Here is a 15304-nt window from a genome sequence, read left to right on the forward strand (position 1 = left end):
CTTTTTAGTTATGAACTAAAACCCCTAAATACCTAAGGGGAATGAAACCTAGGACGAATCTTGTTATTATTATCTGAATTGTATGATAAATATTTGAATTGTTCTTAATTATGTGTTCTTAATTCTTGTTTTGATATTCCAAGATATTGATTCAAGTTACGCTCTTATTCAGAGGAGGAATAGACCCTGTCTAAGAGTAAATTTGTTATAATTAAGCGGAGTTGGTTGCGCGCCTAGAGATAGGGTGACAAGATTTTGCCGGATTAGGGTGAAACCTAATAAGGGGATCTGTAGATTGAGTTAATGCAACCCTAGGATGTTAATTAGAAAGAGATTTCAATTTTTCAAACTAGGGTTAGACGTTGTTAGTCTCGAGAGAGATAATAATATAACTTAGGGATCTCTACGGAACAAGTTGAATGAATAAATCATCCGATTCAGAGTCAAATAACAAGTAAAGTCTAGGTGGATTTTTCCTTAGGTATTGTCTTAATCAATCGAGTTTTCCAAAAAGTATTTTCCCCAAATTTATTTTCTGTGATTTCTTAGTTTAGTTAATTAGTTAGATAAACAAAACCCTTTTATTTTTTTAGGCTAGATAATAAAAAAAGAGTTAATACTAGTACTTTTAGTTCCTTTGGGTTCGATAATCCGGTCTTGCTAAAGCTATACTACTGTTTGATAGGTACACTTGCCTTCATCCTGATAATAGTTAGTTTCAAGAACGATTCATTATAAATATTAAAACCTGTCGCTAATATCATGTATCAAGTTTTTGGCGCCGTTGCCGGGAAACTAAGATATTAGGAACACTCGATTTTTATTACTTTTGCCATTTACTTTTACTGCAATTTAAATTTTATTCTAATTTTTATTACTAATTCTTCTTTTTCCTAATTCAAATGATACAACAGTATGTTCAGGTTGATGGTTTGCAGGACGAGGATCCCAACGCTCACTTGGCAAATTTCCTAGAATTTTGCGATACCTTTAAAATTGATGGCGTTTCTGATGACGCCATTTGCCTTCGATTGTTTCTCTTTTCGTTAAGGAATAAGGCTAAACAATGGTTGAACTCGTTATCACGAGGGTCAATCACTACTTGGAAACAAATGACCGAAAATTTTTTATTAAAATATTTTCCACCAGCTAAAGCAGTCAAATTACGTAATGATATCTCTTCTTTTGTGCAGATGGATTTAGAAACACTCTACGATGCATGAGAGAGATACAATGACCTTTTGAGAAGGTGCCCTCACCATGGGTTACCGCTTTGGCTACAGGTTCAAACGTTCCATAATGGCCTAAATCCTTCGACTCGACAAATATTGATGTAGCCGCTGGAGGAGCTATCAATAATAAGACACCTGAGGCGACTTACGAATTTATTGAGAAGATGTCACTGAATAACTATCAGTGACAATTTATGAGAACAAAGCCGACAAAAGCAGTCGGTGTTTTCAACCTCGACGCGGTTACTATGCTTTCTAACCAAGCAAAACTCTTAAATAAAAAGATTGACGGTTTGTATGGTTCTACCCAGGTACATCCAGTGATGAGGTGCGATTCGAATGGAGGAGGAGCATGCACAAAATATCAACCCTTCAACCCTAGCATCAAGGAGGAACAAGTCCAATATATGGGTAGCAATAACCCTAGATCCCAAAATAACCCATATAGTAACACTTATAATGCAGGTTGGAGGAACCATCCCAATTTCTCGTGGGGAGGTCAAGGAAATTAAAGGCCACAACATCCTCCGGGTTTTCAACAACCATCTTACCAGCAAGAAAAGAAGCCAAACCTTGAGGAGATGCTAACCAAATTCATCTCAGTGTCAGAGACTCGTTTTTAGAATATCGAGACGGCACTTAAAAATCAACAAGCATCAATTCAGGGACTCGAAACTCAGATTGGACAGCTCGCCAAGTTGATTCTCGAACGACCACAAGGTAGCCTGCCATGCAACACTGAATCTAACCCAATGGAGCAACTCAACACAATTGCCATTCAAGATGAGGAAGGGTTAGTGGCAAAACCAAAGTCAGAACCGGTGGTAAGCGAAGGTAAGAATGAAGTAGGCCAAAACGAACAAAAATCGTTAATTATAGAATATAAACCTCGTGTGCCATACCTCAATGCGACAAGGAAAAACCGATCTGACGAACAATTTGGTAAATTCCTTAAACTTTTAAAGAAACTACATATTAACTTACCATTTATTGAAACCCTTTCGCAGATGCCGAACGCAGTCAAATTTTTAAAGGAGCTTCTAACAAATAAACGAAAGTTAGATGAAAGGTCGCATGTGGAGCTGAACGCGGTTTGCTTAGCCATTCTTCAGAATAAGCTAACCAACAAACTAAAAGATCTAGGGAGTTTTACGATTCTTTGTTTAATTGGTAGTTTAGATGTTAATAATGTGTTGGCTGATCTAGGGGCTAGTCTCAATGTTATACCTTACAAATTGTTTAAGCAAATAGGTCTAGGGAAACCCAAACAAACTAGGATGAGCATTCAATTAGCAGATAAAACTGTCAGATTTCTTAAGGGTATCATTGAAGACGTACTCGTTAAAATTGAAAAATTTATATTCCCAGTTGATTTTGTTGTTTTAGACATAGAAGAGGACAGTAATATTCCTTTAATTTTGGGAAAACCCTTTTTAACAACTGCTAGAACAATTATTGACGTTGGCACAGGTGAACTCACACTTCATGTAGGAGATGAAACAATCAACCTTCAAGCTCGCAACCCAAACAACACATCAAAAATTGAAGGTGATTGTACAAATTGTTCTACTAAGACTGATCATACAGTGCAACCTATTTTGCAGGAAATAAGTTCGAAGGACACACATGAGCCATGTTTAATCCACAACAAAGAATCTACCCATGAAGAACGAAGGTTACAAATCGAGGATTTAGATGAATGGCTGACATTTAAATCGAGAAAACAAGATAAAGCAAAACTACGCCAGAACGAGCTCAATGCCTCACCAAATCAACTTAAGGTTGGCGATAAAGTTTTATTAGATGCCGCAGATTCTCACATTGACACTACCAAACCGAATGAAGAAATTCCTCTCACGGTACTTAGCATTTTCCCATTTGGTACAGTCGATTTAAGTCATCTCAAATTCGGCACTTTTAAGGTAAACAATACCGACCTAAAACCTTATTTTGATGAGATTCATAATAGGGATGAGGAGTATAAACTCCTCGAACCATAATGACCACTCAATTAGGAGGTAAGTCGAGCTTAGACTATAAATAAGCGCTTATCGGGAAGCAACCCGAGCACTAATAATATTAATTTCTTTAAATTTTAGTTTTAACATCTAACATACTAACCAACTCATGGAACGTAGGCTATTTAAAGTACACACGGCCAGGCACACGGGCATGCCTTAGGCCGTGTGAAAACAGGGTGAAATTTTCCCCAACACGGAATGCGATAAGTCGCCACAGCCGTGCGTTAGGACCTTGGGCGAATCTGCCAAAACCACACGGGCGTGCAACATGCCTGTGTCGTAGAACCGTGGTTGAACCTGAGAAAATAGCACGGGCATTCACCACGCCCGTGCCAAGCAACCGTGGGCGAACCTGCCAAAACAACACTGGTGTGGGCCTACATACACGGACGTGGGAGAAGCGAACGAAGATAGACATGGCCGTGCGACACGGTCGTGTGTACCTACACGCCCAAGGAAAACTAGAGTGGGCCAAAAGTCAGACGTGCCCAGATTCAAAATTCGAGAATCACACGGGCAAAAATTAGGGAACACGGGCATATCCCCTGGCCGTGTGTCCCCAAAATCTATGAATATCTTTCACTATTCATCATCATCTTCACCCAAAATCCCTAAGCCTAGCCGCTGCAAGTCCACATGGCCTCCCTACCACGCCTGTGCGCCGCTTCCAACCCTATTTTTTACGCTCATTCTCCTCTTTCTAATGTTTGTTTACTTTTTCTTTTTTTTATTTTACTGATTTCTAATGCTATTTATCATAGTAATCTACATTTTTCATGTTATTTTCATCTTTCTATCACTCAAATTTCATATCTAGAGTAGTTATCATCTTTTTCATGTTGAAGTTCTTACTCATTGCATGATTTATCTGCTCCATTTGACTAGTTTAAAGTGAATATTTATGGTTAGGATAATAGAAATACTCAAACCTTTTGGGTTGACATTTTCCATCAATAAAATATGCTACATAGAATTATTTGCCATTTTTGATGAAACTCATACTATTATCATGCTAATGATACACCATAAAATTAATTGTTTTATATTAAGTTTGCTAGTAGTTGTGACTGAGATTATTAGTTTTAATTTATGAATTTTGCCCTTCTGAATTTGTTTTCATCATACCTTGAACATTCATCACGACGAAATGATGGTTTTACTTGCAGGTATACCATGTTGTCTTCACAATGAAAGAAAGCCTCCGTCCTTGCTTCGAAGAAAAGGAAGGGAACGCCATCTTCCTTGGGTCCTACCGCGGAAATTCGTCACCCTTTCTTGCAGTTTCCCATTGGGCCCCAAGAAGAACTTTTCTAGATTCTACGAGCCAGACCCTTGGAAGTGGGCCGCTGTATAGACTGGGTCGCCCTAGAACAAATCCAACTCGTGGATGCAATTCGAACCCTCCTCACTAACGACCCTTGGGGGTTTTTCTTTGAGATTGTCGAGCCGACATATCTCGAACTCACGATGGAACTCTACTTAATGTTCCATCTTCAGACCGTGATGGCCCGCTTTGATGACCCGGGAATAATTCAATTTTGCCTCGGCGGTCTAGTCGGCTAATTGAACGTTCCAGAGTTTGAAACCGCACTGGGCCTTTACACTGAGGAGTTCATGGAGGAGAATGAACTCCACGCTCTCAATCGTCACATCTATCACTCTCCTTCACGGTGTTAGAACGCCCTCACCCCCGGCCCTACCTCCTACAATCCTAGCCACTCCAAGGCATTGGCTTTCCCTCCATCTCTGAGGTACTGACACGCTATTTTGGCTCACACATTAACAGGAAGGTGAGAGAGCACTAGTGTCGTCAACACTCACGACGACTAATTTCTATGGTGTATGTTGCATGGGCACGTCATAGACCTTGCTTATTTCATTGCCCTCGCCATTCAACATTAAATGGAGCGGCATAGGAAAGGGTCACCTCCATTGGGCCCTATGTGACGTGGTTGGCTCGGCACTTCAGGCTCCTCAATACAGCAGCCCAATCATCCTCCCTCACTCTCATGGGCCAGACGTCCCCACAGGGCATCTTGAGCATGCTAAGTATGAGAATGATCGAGAAACGATATGGCACCTTCCCTCCTCAGTAACGTCTCGCCTAATCCACCGAGGAGGAGGCCCCCGAGGACATTACTGATGATGTACCTCCACGTCATGAGGACCCACCGTCTCAGGCACCATCTCCTTCTCGTCCAGTTCATGCGGCGGCTTCATACACTAACATCTCTGAGCGCCTTACCCGATTCGAGCAATAGTGTTTTTAGCGTTTCGATAACATTGATGCTACTCTATAGTAGATTTGTCAACACTTCCACATCTCATCGCCACCCCCACCTCGCGAACCATCTAGCGATGAAGATGTTTAAAAACTTTTATTTATTATTTATTTTTATGTTTTGACTTTTATTTTAAAACTACTTTTTATTTTTCTTTAAGCTTGTTTTTATTAGGTTTTATAATTTTTATTTAACAATTTTTACTTTCAGCTATTTCATATTGAGTAATTATGCTTCTTTATATTTTCTAAAAAGTTCCTGATTCTGTCACAGTTATAAAGAGCTTCTAAGCTCATCATCGTATAGGAACTAAAAACTCCATTGGGAAAGGTTCTCCACGATTGTCATGTCCTGCTCGACCACGATCATAACCAACTTCAGATATAATATTCTTTTGGCGCAAGACTTATGGACTAATGAACCTCTACCACCACCGGAGTATCCTCCTCCACCCTCACGCCGGTTATTCTCTAAAACTCCAGTTCAAGGAAATTCATTCATCACTCAGGAAGTTTCACTTTTCTCCCTATCTTATATTGATATTCTTTCCTATATATCTATCTTTGTACATTAAGGGCAATGTACATCTTAAGTGTGGGGGGTATTCATTTCACTATCAGAAAAATCCCTGAATGATTGTCTTGTTCTCTTGAAAAGCTCTCATGTCATGTTTAGGATAAATTTTGATTGATTTATGATTTTTATTGATATATCTTAAATTAAAACATAGGCATTCATGCATTAATTATTTAAACTTTAACACATTAGAGAATTAAGCATGATAAGTTGATTTTCAAAAATTTAAAATTTTAAGTTGTTTCCCCAAGTTTAGGTATTATTTTGAGTTGGAATTCACAAGTTTAAACATAAAAAAGCTATAATTTTTGTGAGATTTTAAGCCTTTAGAGTATCTATTATTTCTTTCATGCTCACTTTCATTGTGAGTGCATCAGTATTGAATTGTTATTCTAGAACTTGCTCGATTATGCATGTCAATACCACACCATTTGAGTTGATATGTCAAAATGATAAATGCACATAGGTTTAACCCACTCACTCCACAAAAGCCTACCTTCACAATTAACCCTTAGTGAACCCCCTTGAGCCTAACAACCCATTCATTGATTTACCCTTAATATTAACCATTACCCTCAATATTAACCATAACTCATTATTGTTAAAATCCCCTAAATTAATTTGATCCCTATTTTTGTCGAGATTTAAGTTGGAATAGTTGCTTAGCTATGTTTTATTCTATTTTGTAATTTGACTTGTTCTTAAAAAAAATATATGTATACATATTAGTAGTAGTGATTTTCTGAGCAAAAGAAGTTAAATTCCATATTCTGAGAAAAAGCTTTGTTGTACGCAATTGATGATTAGTCATTTTTCTAGTTAGGCAATTTTTCAACTCAATCTCGATTCTAATTCTTTCTTTCAGCTTGTGACCACACCCTCTAACTAAAGCCACGTTACAATTTAAAGACCTTTTGATTGATTTTTCATCTCAATTTATAGTGGTGGAGATTTGATTTTCATGCAAACCTATGGTAATGACTTCTCATTATTGACTATTGAGTGCTTCATTTATTGTACTTAAGCACCTTGAGTGATTTGAGTGAATCTTTAGTGAGGATGTGAAATTCTGTGATATTTTGAATCAAAGTTAATTACTTAAATGAGGGGAGACACATATGTTTTCATGATAAAATGCTCAACTTGGAATGTTTGAAACTTTGATGCTCTTTCAGTTGAATTTTCAATGTATGATTACCTATGGATTATTTTGAGATATTATCGATAGAAATTATAAGTTGAGAAGAATTTATTTTGATTATGAGTTGAGGATTTTGCTTGAGGACAAGCAAATGCTTAAGTGTGGGGGTATTTGATAAACCGTAATTTATACATATTTCTATCCCATGCTTAGTACATTTTGTGGATGATTTTTCCTTAAAATTGGTGAATTCGATGCTCCTAATACCTTAATTTCATATTTTATGCTTAGGTGAGCATAGGAGAGTGAAAGGAACGAGAAATGGGCCAAAAATGGAGAAAATTAGCCAATGTACGAAATCAACACGGCCTGGACCTCCTCACATGGGCAGACCACACGGCCGTGTCAATTTGGCAGAATCGAAGCACGACTCATACGGGTAGACCACACACCCGTGTCTATTTAACAGGCTTGACCACGGCTTGAAGTAATCGCACACGAGCGTGGCATACGGGCGTGTCACACGGGCATGTCCCTGTCAAGCCCAAATTGACTCCAATTTGGAAAAAGCCAATTTTGAGGGTTCTTAGGGATTCTAAAGCCTATAAATACACCCTAAAGGAGGAGGAAAAGGGGCAACAGAGAAGGAAGCAGGGAACTGTTCAAGGAAAGCCGATTGATCCATTTCAGAAGCCGGATTCATCATCAAGACTGAAGATCTCCCCTCAATTTCCCTTCAGGAGTTTTGGGTTTTTCTTTATGTTTGTATTCATTATTTTTCTGAGATATTTACATTTTTAGTTATGAACTAAAACCCCTAAATACCTAAGGGGGATGAAACCTAAGACGGATCTTGTTATTATTATCTGAATTGTATGATAAATATTTGAATTGTTCTTAATTATGTGTTCTTAATTCTTGTTTTGATATTCCAGGATATTGATTCAAGTTAAGCTCTTATTCAGAGGAGGAATAAACCCTGTCTAAGAGTAAATTTGTCATAATTAAGCAGAGTTGGTTGCGTGTCTAGAGATAGGGTGACAAGATTTTGCCGGATTAGGGTGAAACCTAATAAGGGGATCCATAGATCGAGTTAATGCAACCCTAGGGCATTAATTAGAAAGAGATTTCAATTTTTCAAACTAGGGTTAAACGTTGTTAGTCTTGAGAGAGATAATAATATAACTTAAGGATCTCTACGGAACAAGTTGAATGGATAAATCGTCCGATTCAGAGTCAAATAACAAGTGAAATCTAGGTGAATTTTTCCTTAGGTATTGTCTTAATCAATCGAGTTTTCCAAAAAGTATTTTCCCCAAATTTCTTTTCTGTGATTTCTTAGTTTAGTTAATTAGTTAGATAAACAAAACCCTTTAATTTTTTTAGGCTAGATAATAAAAATAAAGTTAATACTAGTACTTTTAGTTCCTTTAGGTTCGATAATCCGGTCTTGCTAAAGCTATACTACTGTTTGATAGGTACACTTGCCTTCATTGTCATAATAGTTAGTTTCAAGAACGATTCATTATAAATATTTAAAACCTGCCACAAATATCCCGTATCATCTTGGTATTTCAAAAATGTCTTCTTTCTAGTTTAAGTCATGTAAGCTTGGCTTCTTTTCCAAAGAAAATAATTTCTAGAACTTTTTTTAGCATTATTCATTCAAATATCTTGGGTCTTAGTTATGTTAGTTTAACGTTGAGATTCTATTATTTTTTTTACTTTTGTTGATGATTATTCTCATTACACTTGGTTGTTTCTTATGCCAAAATTCATAATCAATTTGGTGTTTCTACCAAAGATTTATGTAGCCGACAAACTAAAAAGGATACAAATATTATAGTCCTACTACTAATAAATACTTTATTTATGCTGATGTCATTTTATTTGAAGCCTCTTCTTATTTCTCTTTCAGTTGCTTGATCAAAAGGAAGTAAAAGAAACTCTTCAATTCCTACTTTTCCCATCCCTAATATAGCACCTTCTTCAAAAACCCTACAAGTTCACTCTAGAAGATGAACCTTCCACCCTTCTAACAATCCTTTTACAATTATAGAATAAGAATATGTTCCAATTGATTCATCTCTTAAACTACCATATTCTTCGTCTTTGGTTGTGTGTCAAATTGATGAACCTATTACCTTTTGAAAAGGTATTCGTTCTTCTCATAATCCTCATCCTATTTATAATTTTTTTAAGCTATCACCATTTATCACCCTCCTATTATGCCTTCACTTCATTTTTGTCCAATGTATTTATTCCTAAAACTGTTAGTGTAGTAAAGGCAAATCCAAGATGACAACAAGCTATAGTTGATGAGATGAATTCCCTTCATGCTAGTCATACATGGGATCTTGTTGCACTATTGTCGAGAAAAATTATGGTTGGTTGCCGATGGGTATGCACAGTGAAAACACAAAGGTATACACAAAATCCTAGTCTCGATTATGGAAAGACTTTTTCCTCTATTACTAAAATTGCTTCCCTTCATTTGTTGATTTCTCTTGTTATGATGTTCATTGGGATATGCATCAGTTGGATATTATAAATGCTTTTCTCATGGCAATTTAACTGAAAAGAAGACTTAGTGGTTAATTTAATTATTATTTATTTAATTGACTGTAATTAAATAATTAAAGTTCAAAGTGGAAATTAAATTAATTAGTTATTACAATTTTACAGAACAAGACAATTAAATTTATTTACTCATATATTCTAGTATGGTAAAGTCATCACGATAACTTTAATGGAATTAGATTTGGGTTGAGAAAATAATTTAATTGAGTGAATTAATTAAATTTATTTTAAATAAATAATATTTTGGAAATAGAAAACTAGTTATTGGATTGAGTAAATTAATTAAGTTGATTTAAAGAGCAAACAACACATAATTGTACCAAATATATGAAAGGCTTGATAAAACCCATCTATATATGATGGGCGACACCTCTAGGTATCCTTGAAGGGTGTACCATGCACCTCAACAACTCTTAGTGGGAGTTAGTGTTTTTTAATTAAAATATTATTATTTTGCTTCTTCTTGTTCAAGTAGAACTCTTGTAATTTTTCTCGAAAAAAGGATATAAGGTAAGCTAGACATAATAGTATTGAGCGTAGATTTTCTGCCAGAAAATAGTGAGATTTATTGTCCCTGAATAATTCTATTCTATTAAGAACTTGAATGAGGTTTCTTGCCCATAGAGGTTTAACTTTATCCAATGAGAAATTAAAATTGTTTAGTGTTTTCAGTTCATTTAATTGGAGCTCACTCTCTAAGCAAACCGAATATTAGAGAATAGTGGAGAAAATCGTGTTGATTGAAAGCTGAGAAACGACTAGGCTTGCGTAGTAAAAAACACAAGTACTAAATTGATAAAATTTATTACTATAAATAACACAAATGTTTGATTTAAAAAAAACAATTTTTCATCATTCAAACAAAATATATTCTAAACCGCTTTCTTCAATAAATAAAAGACACCAAGAATATTTCTTCAATTGGCTAATAGTAATTCTATAATCTATCATCACAACCTTAAACCATGAGTGCAATGGAAAATGAATTCCTACTTCAAAGATACATAAAGGAAGAATAAAAGTCTTTTCCATTTGTAGGAGTATTGCTCATCCTATGAAACTTAAATGGGGTTGGCTAAAAAAACACCCCCAACATATTAAAAAAACACCCTAATAAATAACACACCTTTACTATAATTAATAATTAGCTATTAATTAATGTTCTTTTACTTTATTGATTAGTTAATAATTAACATCTTTCTACTGTAATGATTAAGAATTAATTATCACCTTTCCACTCACTTTTTTATCTCATTTAATTGTTAAACATATTTTTATTATTGTATTATTATTAAAGATATAAGTATTATTATTCAACATATTTTTTTATAGGATTATTGTTAAACGTATATATAAATACATAAATACAAAAATATGAGCAAAATGCTAAAATATAATAAATTAATATTATTCAACAATAATCTTCTACAGTTATAACAGGTGTTTTGAGATTACAAGGTTTCAGTTGTCTATAAAATTTCAGACGTGACATATACATGGTTTGCCATCCAGCTGTAGACGGGGCTCTATAGCGGATCCAATAAGCCGAAATGGTAGGCATTGGGTAATCTCCTTCTAATTGTACCATCACATTATGATTATCATATACATGTGCAATTGTAATAGCATGATGGTATTGAAAATGTTCCGGACCACTCCAAAAAGGAAAGAAAGTTATGTCACCTCGCTTGATTAAATAATTGAGGATCACCTCAAACCTGTTGGCTATCAGGACACCTGTCATAGGCATAACCATCTAGTGTTCTGCTGGTGCAGGTGATTGTGAGAAACACAATAAATTACATAATTCATCGATTCCATGAGTGAAAACTCTAGCATAGACATCATATGAACTCAATAACTTGTCTAGCAGTTGATGTCAAACATAGAGCCACTGATCTTCGCCATAAGCAAGACAAACAGGTATTGCTCGAAATCCGCAATTTCCTTCACCCCTGACATCTTGTACATATGTGATGTAAGGGTGGAACATATCTGGAATTTTTTTCATTAGTGGATAAGTGTCACATGATTCAGGCATCTGGTTTAAGTCTATGAAGTCTGAAACTTGCTCTGATGGCTCCTGGTTTAAGTCTGGAATTTCGGCTACGTATGAACTATATCTTGCAATTTCTTTGTTCAACCCTACCAGATCCAACCCAACAAATTTTGACGCGGTTGAATGGCTACGTCTTCTAGGAGCTTGGCTTATAGAATTGACTCATTTTTGTTGTTGTTTCTTCAAGGTTGGTCGTCCACGTGTATTTTTTTGAATTGTAGGTTTTTTAACGAGTGTTTTACTCAGTTGGAATATATCTCTTAACTTTCTTAACAGACTTTTTTTCCCGGCTTTTGACTGCTTAGTGAAGTTTTCTTTGAACATTTCTAACTCACCGTCATAACAAATATCCTCATTTTCCATAGAAGTTGACGGTGATAAGTCAAGCTTCCTCCAAAATACATCTATTGAATCCAACGGAATACACTCACCTGCATTGAAATGCCATTAGTTTATAAAAATTCAATATATAAATAAAATTTAGAAAATAATTGTTAAATATACCAGCTGAATTCAAGTAGACTGATACCATGCAAGCGCATGGTAACCCACAACTATGACGTAGTTTACAACCATAGTTTGAAGAGTCAAGTTGATGTCTACTCGACCGCTGAAGTTCCCCTTCTAGGATATCTAGAGCTTCAAGTGCCACAAAACCCCGCAATAATCTAAAACATGGTAAGTTGTGTCTATGTTTGAGGATAATTCTACTCTTTTCAAAACTTTCATATATCGATGTAAGTTGAGACTTCACAATCTGATCGATACAACCAACAAATTTATCTAGAGAAGAATTTTTTGTACAAAGGTAATTCTTTAGCTTTGCATACTGGCTCTCAACTCTATTCGTAGTTCGTTCTCCAAAGTTGAGATGCCAGTCAATCCAAACCGACACAAACATTTCCTTATATTTGTTTAACCACATTTGATCTAGATATTTTAAAACACCTGAATTTATATAAATGTTAGTTATGTATAAAAAGTCTTCTAAAACTATAAACAATTATTTATAGAATAACGAGGCTTGTACCTGGATATTCACTCAACATTGATTGGAGTTTTCTATAGTTTTCGGTGTACAATATTCACGTTCGAGATTCAACGAGTATAGTCCACATAGCACAAAAGGAGTCCCACTCATGTTGCGACTTGATAGACTGCCTACAATGCTTTTTAATATTTTCAGTAATGTACCATCTGCATAGTAACCAAGTGGTATCAGGGAAAACTTGTTGGCATGCATTCATCAGAGCCAACTCTCTGTCCGTCACAATAACAAATGGGTACATGCACTCCTCTAGTGTCAACTTTAGACATGTTAATGCCCAATTATAGTTCTCTTCCTTTTCGTTAATGATAAAGGCAAAAGCTATACTAAATGTCTTGTTGGTTGAAGTCACGCCAACAATCTAAACAAAAGGCAGATCATATTTGTTTGTTTTATATGTTGCGTCTACAATCAAAATGTGCAAAAATGCATGCCATATATCCAATGATCATGGATGAATGAAGAATAGATTTTCCAATTCATTTGAAATATTATTTACTGAAAACTCAGTAAAAAATTGTTTATCATACAAAAGCGACATAAAAACTTGTATCGAAGTTTTACCGACATTTTGGGAAGAGCAAAGCTTTTGTCGTGCATTGTCTATGGTTTTTAGAGTAAAAACGTTATTCTCGTCCTGCTCCTTCTGTGTCGATAATATGTCTCGTGGTATAACATTCTTACTCGTCAAATCAACCAATAATTTCTTTTCATTTTCTTTCAACCTCCTTGCATAAGCATGTCCCTCCATATGTTGTGTAGGTGGATGGTTATGTTGATCACATATCACCCTCAACGCCCACCCATCATATTGTTTTAAATACGAACCTACCAATCAGAATTTACAGTTTGTAACGACCCAAAATTTACGGGTATCGAAAAAATTAAATTTTTGGGTCATTATTTCTGCAAAATGAATTCATAAATATTTACTAGAAATATTTACGAAGTTAGTAGTGTGGTTAATTAGATTTTGGTTAAGTAAATTTAGCTTAATTAAGGTTAATTAGGTATAAGGATTAAATTGAATAAAGTATGAAATTTTAATTATAAACTATAGAAAATTCAAGGGACTAAATTAGTAAATAAGCCTTATGTGACAAGTGTGTGGTAAGTATAAATACATGTGTATTATTTTAATTGGTACAAATGTATGAATATATATGTATTTACTTATTATTTAAGAAATAATAATTATAATTAAAAATATAATATAATAATATAAAGTAAAATAATAAAAAAAAAGAATAAAGAAACAAAAGAAAGAAACAGAACAGAGAAGTAACGAAAATTGAAGGAAATAATTTGGACTTTTAAGGTTCAAGCTTTAAGTGGTAAGTCAATTTAATCAATTTTCTTGTAATTTTGGTGTCTATAGAATCATAGGAAGAAATACAATTTGAGTTATGTTGAAATTTAGAAAGTTATTGAATTTTTATATGTTGATTAAGTTGAATAAATGGAAGAATTAAGCGTTAATTTGATGGAAATTCAAGTTAGAATTGGAAAAATGATTAAATGGTAAAAGAAAATATAAGTTTTGTAATAGTAGGGATTGAATTGAGAGGATTCAATATTTAATGTTTTATGCTGTAAAATTTAAGAGTTAGAATGATTTAAAATGATAATTGAATAAAAATATAGGATTTATTTTAAAGAGAAAGAATGGTTATGGTGATAGGACTAAATTGGAATTTAAGCAAAAGTTGTGTAGAAATTGAAATGTGTAATGTGATAAAGTATATTGATAATTTTTAAAATGTTTAATTTCTCGTAGCTAACATAGTGCCGGAAACATCGTAAAAGAAGGGGAAAGAGAAAGTGAACGAGGAATAAGTCAAAGAGTTATCGGTGTGTATTTCTATAAACCATGCTTAATAGTTTAGTAAATGCAATTGCTATTTTTAATTAGTTAATATGTATGATGAGTAATGTGATGGAATCTATTACTGTTTTGTATTAAAATGAAATGATTTGAATACCTTATTAACAGTGCCGGGCTAGTCGGATATAATTGACATGCCATAGGATTGGAAGTGTTCAGGGATATTCCAACTTTGTGTCGATGAGACATTATAAGTGTTGCCTTACTGTTACTGTTATTGTTCCGGATTCGTTCCGATGAGGTACTTTGTGTACCGTTACTGTTACTGTTACTGTTATTGTTACTGTTACGGTGTATTCCGGCTTCGGTCGATGCAACACTGTATGCTATCCCGGTGTGTGGGTTGGATCCGTGTATCCGTCCGAGTCTGAGTTATGTTAATAGGGGTAAATTACTGCACTAAATACTGAATGATACTGATTGAATTGAATATCTTATTGGTTTCGATTCTAATGATAAATGTTATTATGTAATGAAGAC

General features: G+C 34.9%; 1 non-coding gene across 1 annotated transcript; it reads right to left on the bottom strand.

Annotated features, from left to right (window-relative positions):
• Nucleotides 1-1160: 1160 nt before the first annotated feature.
• Nucleotides 1161-1267, bottom strand: LOC121206424 (small nucleolar RNA R71). Its single transcript, XR_005901477.1, has one exon. It is a non-coding gene; the product is annotated as a small nucleolar RNA R71 (small nucleolar RNA).
• Between the last annotated feature and the right edge of the window lie 14037 nt (nt 1268-15304).

Source organism: Gossypium hirsutum, chromosome A01, assembly GCF_007990345.1.
Source record: "Gossypium hirsutum isolate 1008001.06 chromosome A01, Gossypium_hirsutum_v2.1, whole genome shotgun sequence".
Classification (NCBI taxonomy): Eukaryota; Viridiplantae; Streptophyta; class Magnoliopsida; order Malvales; family Malvaceae; genus Gossypium; species Gossypium hirsutum.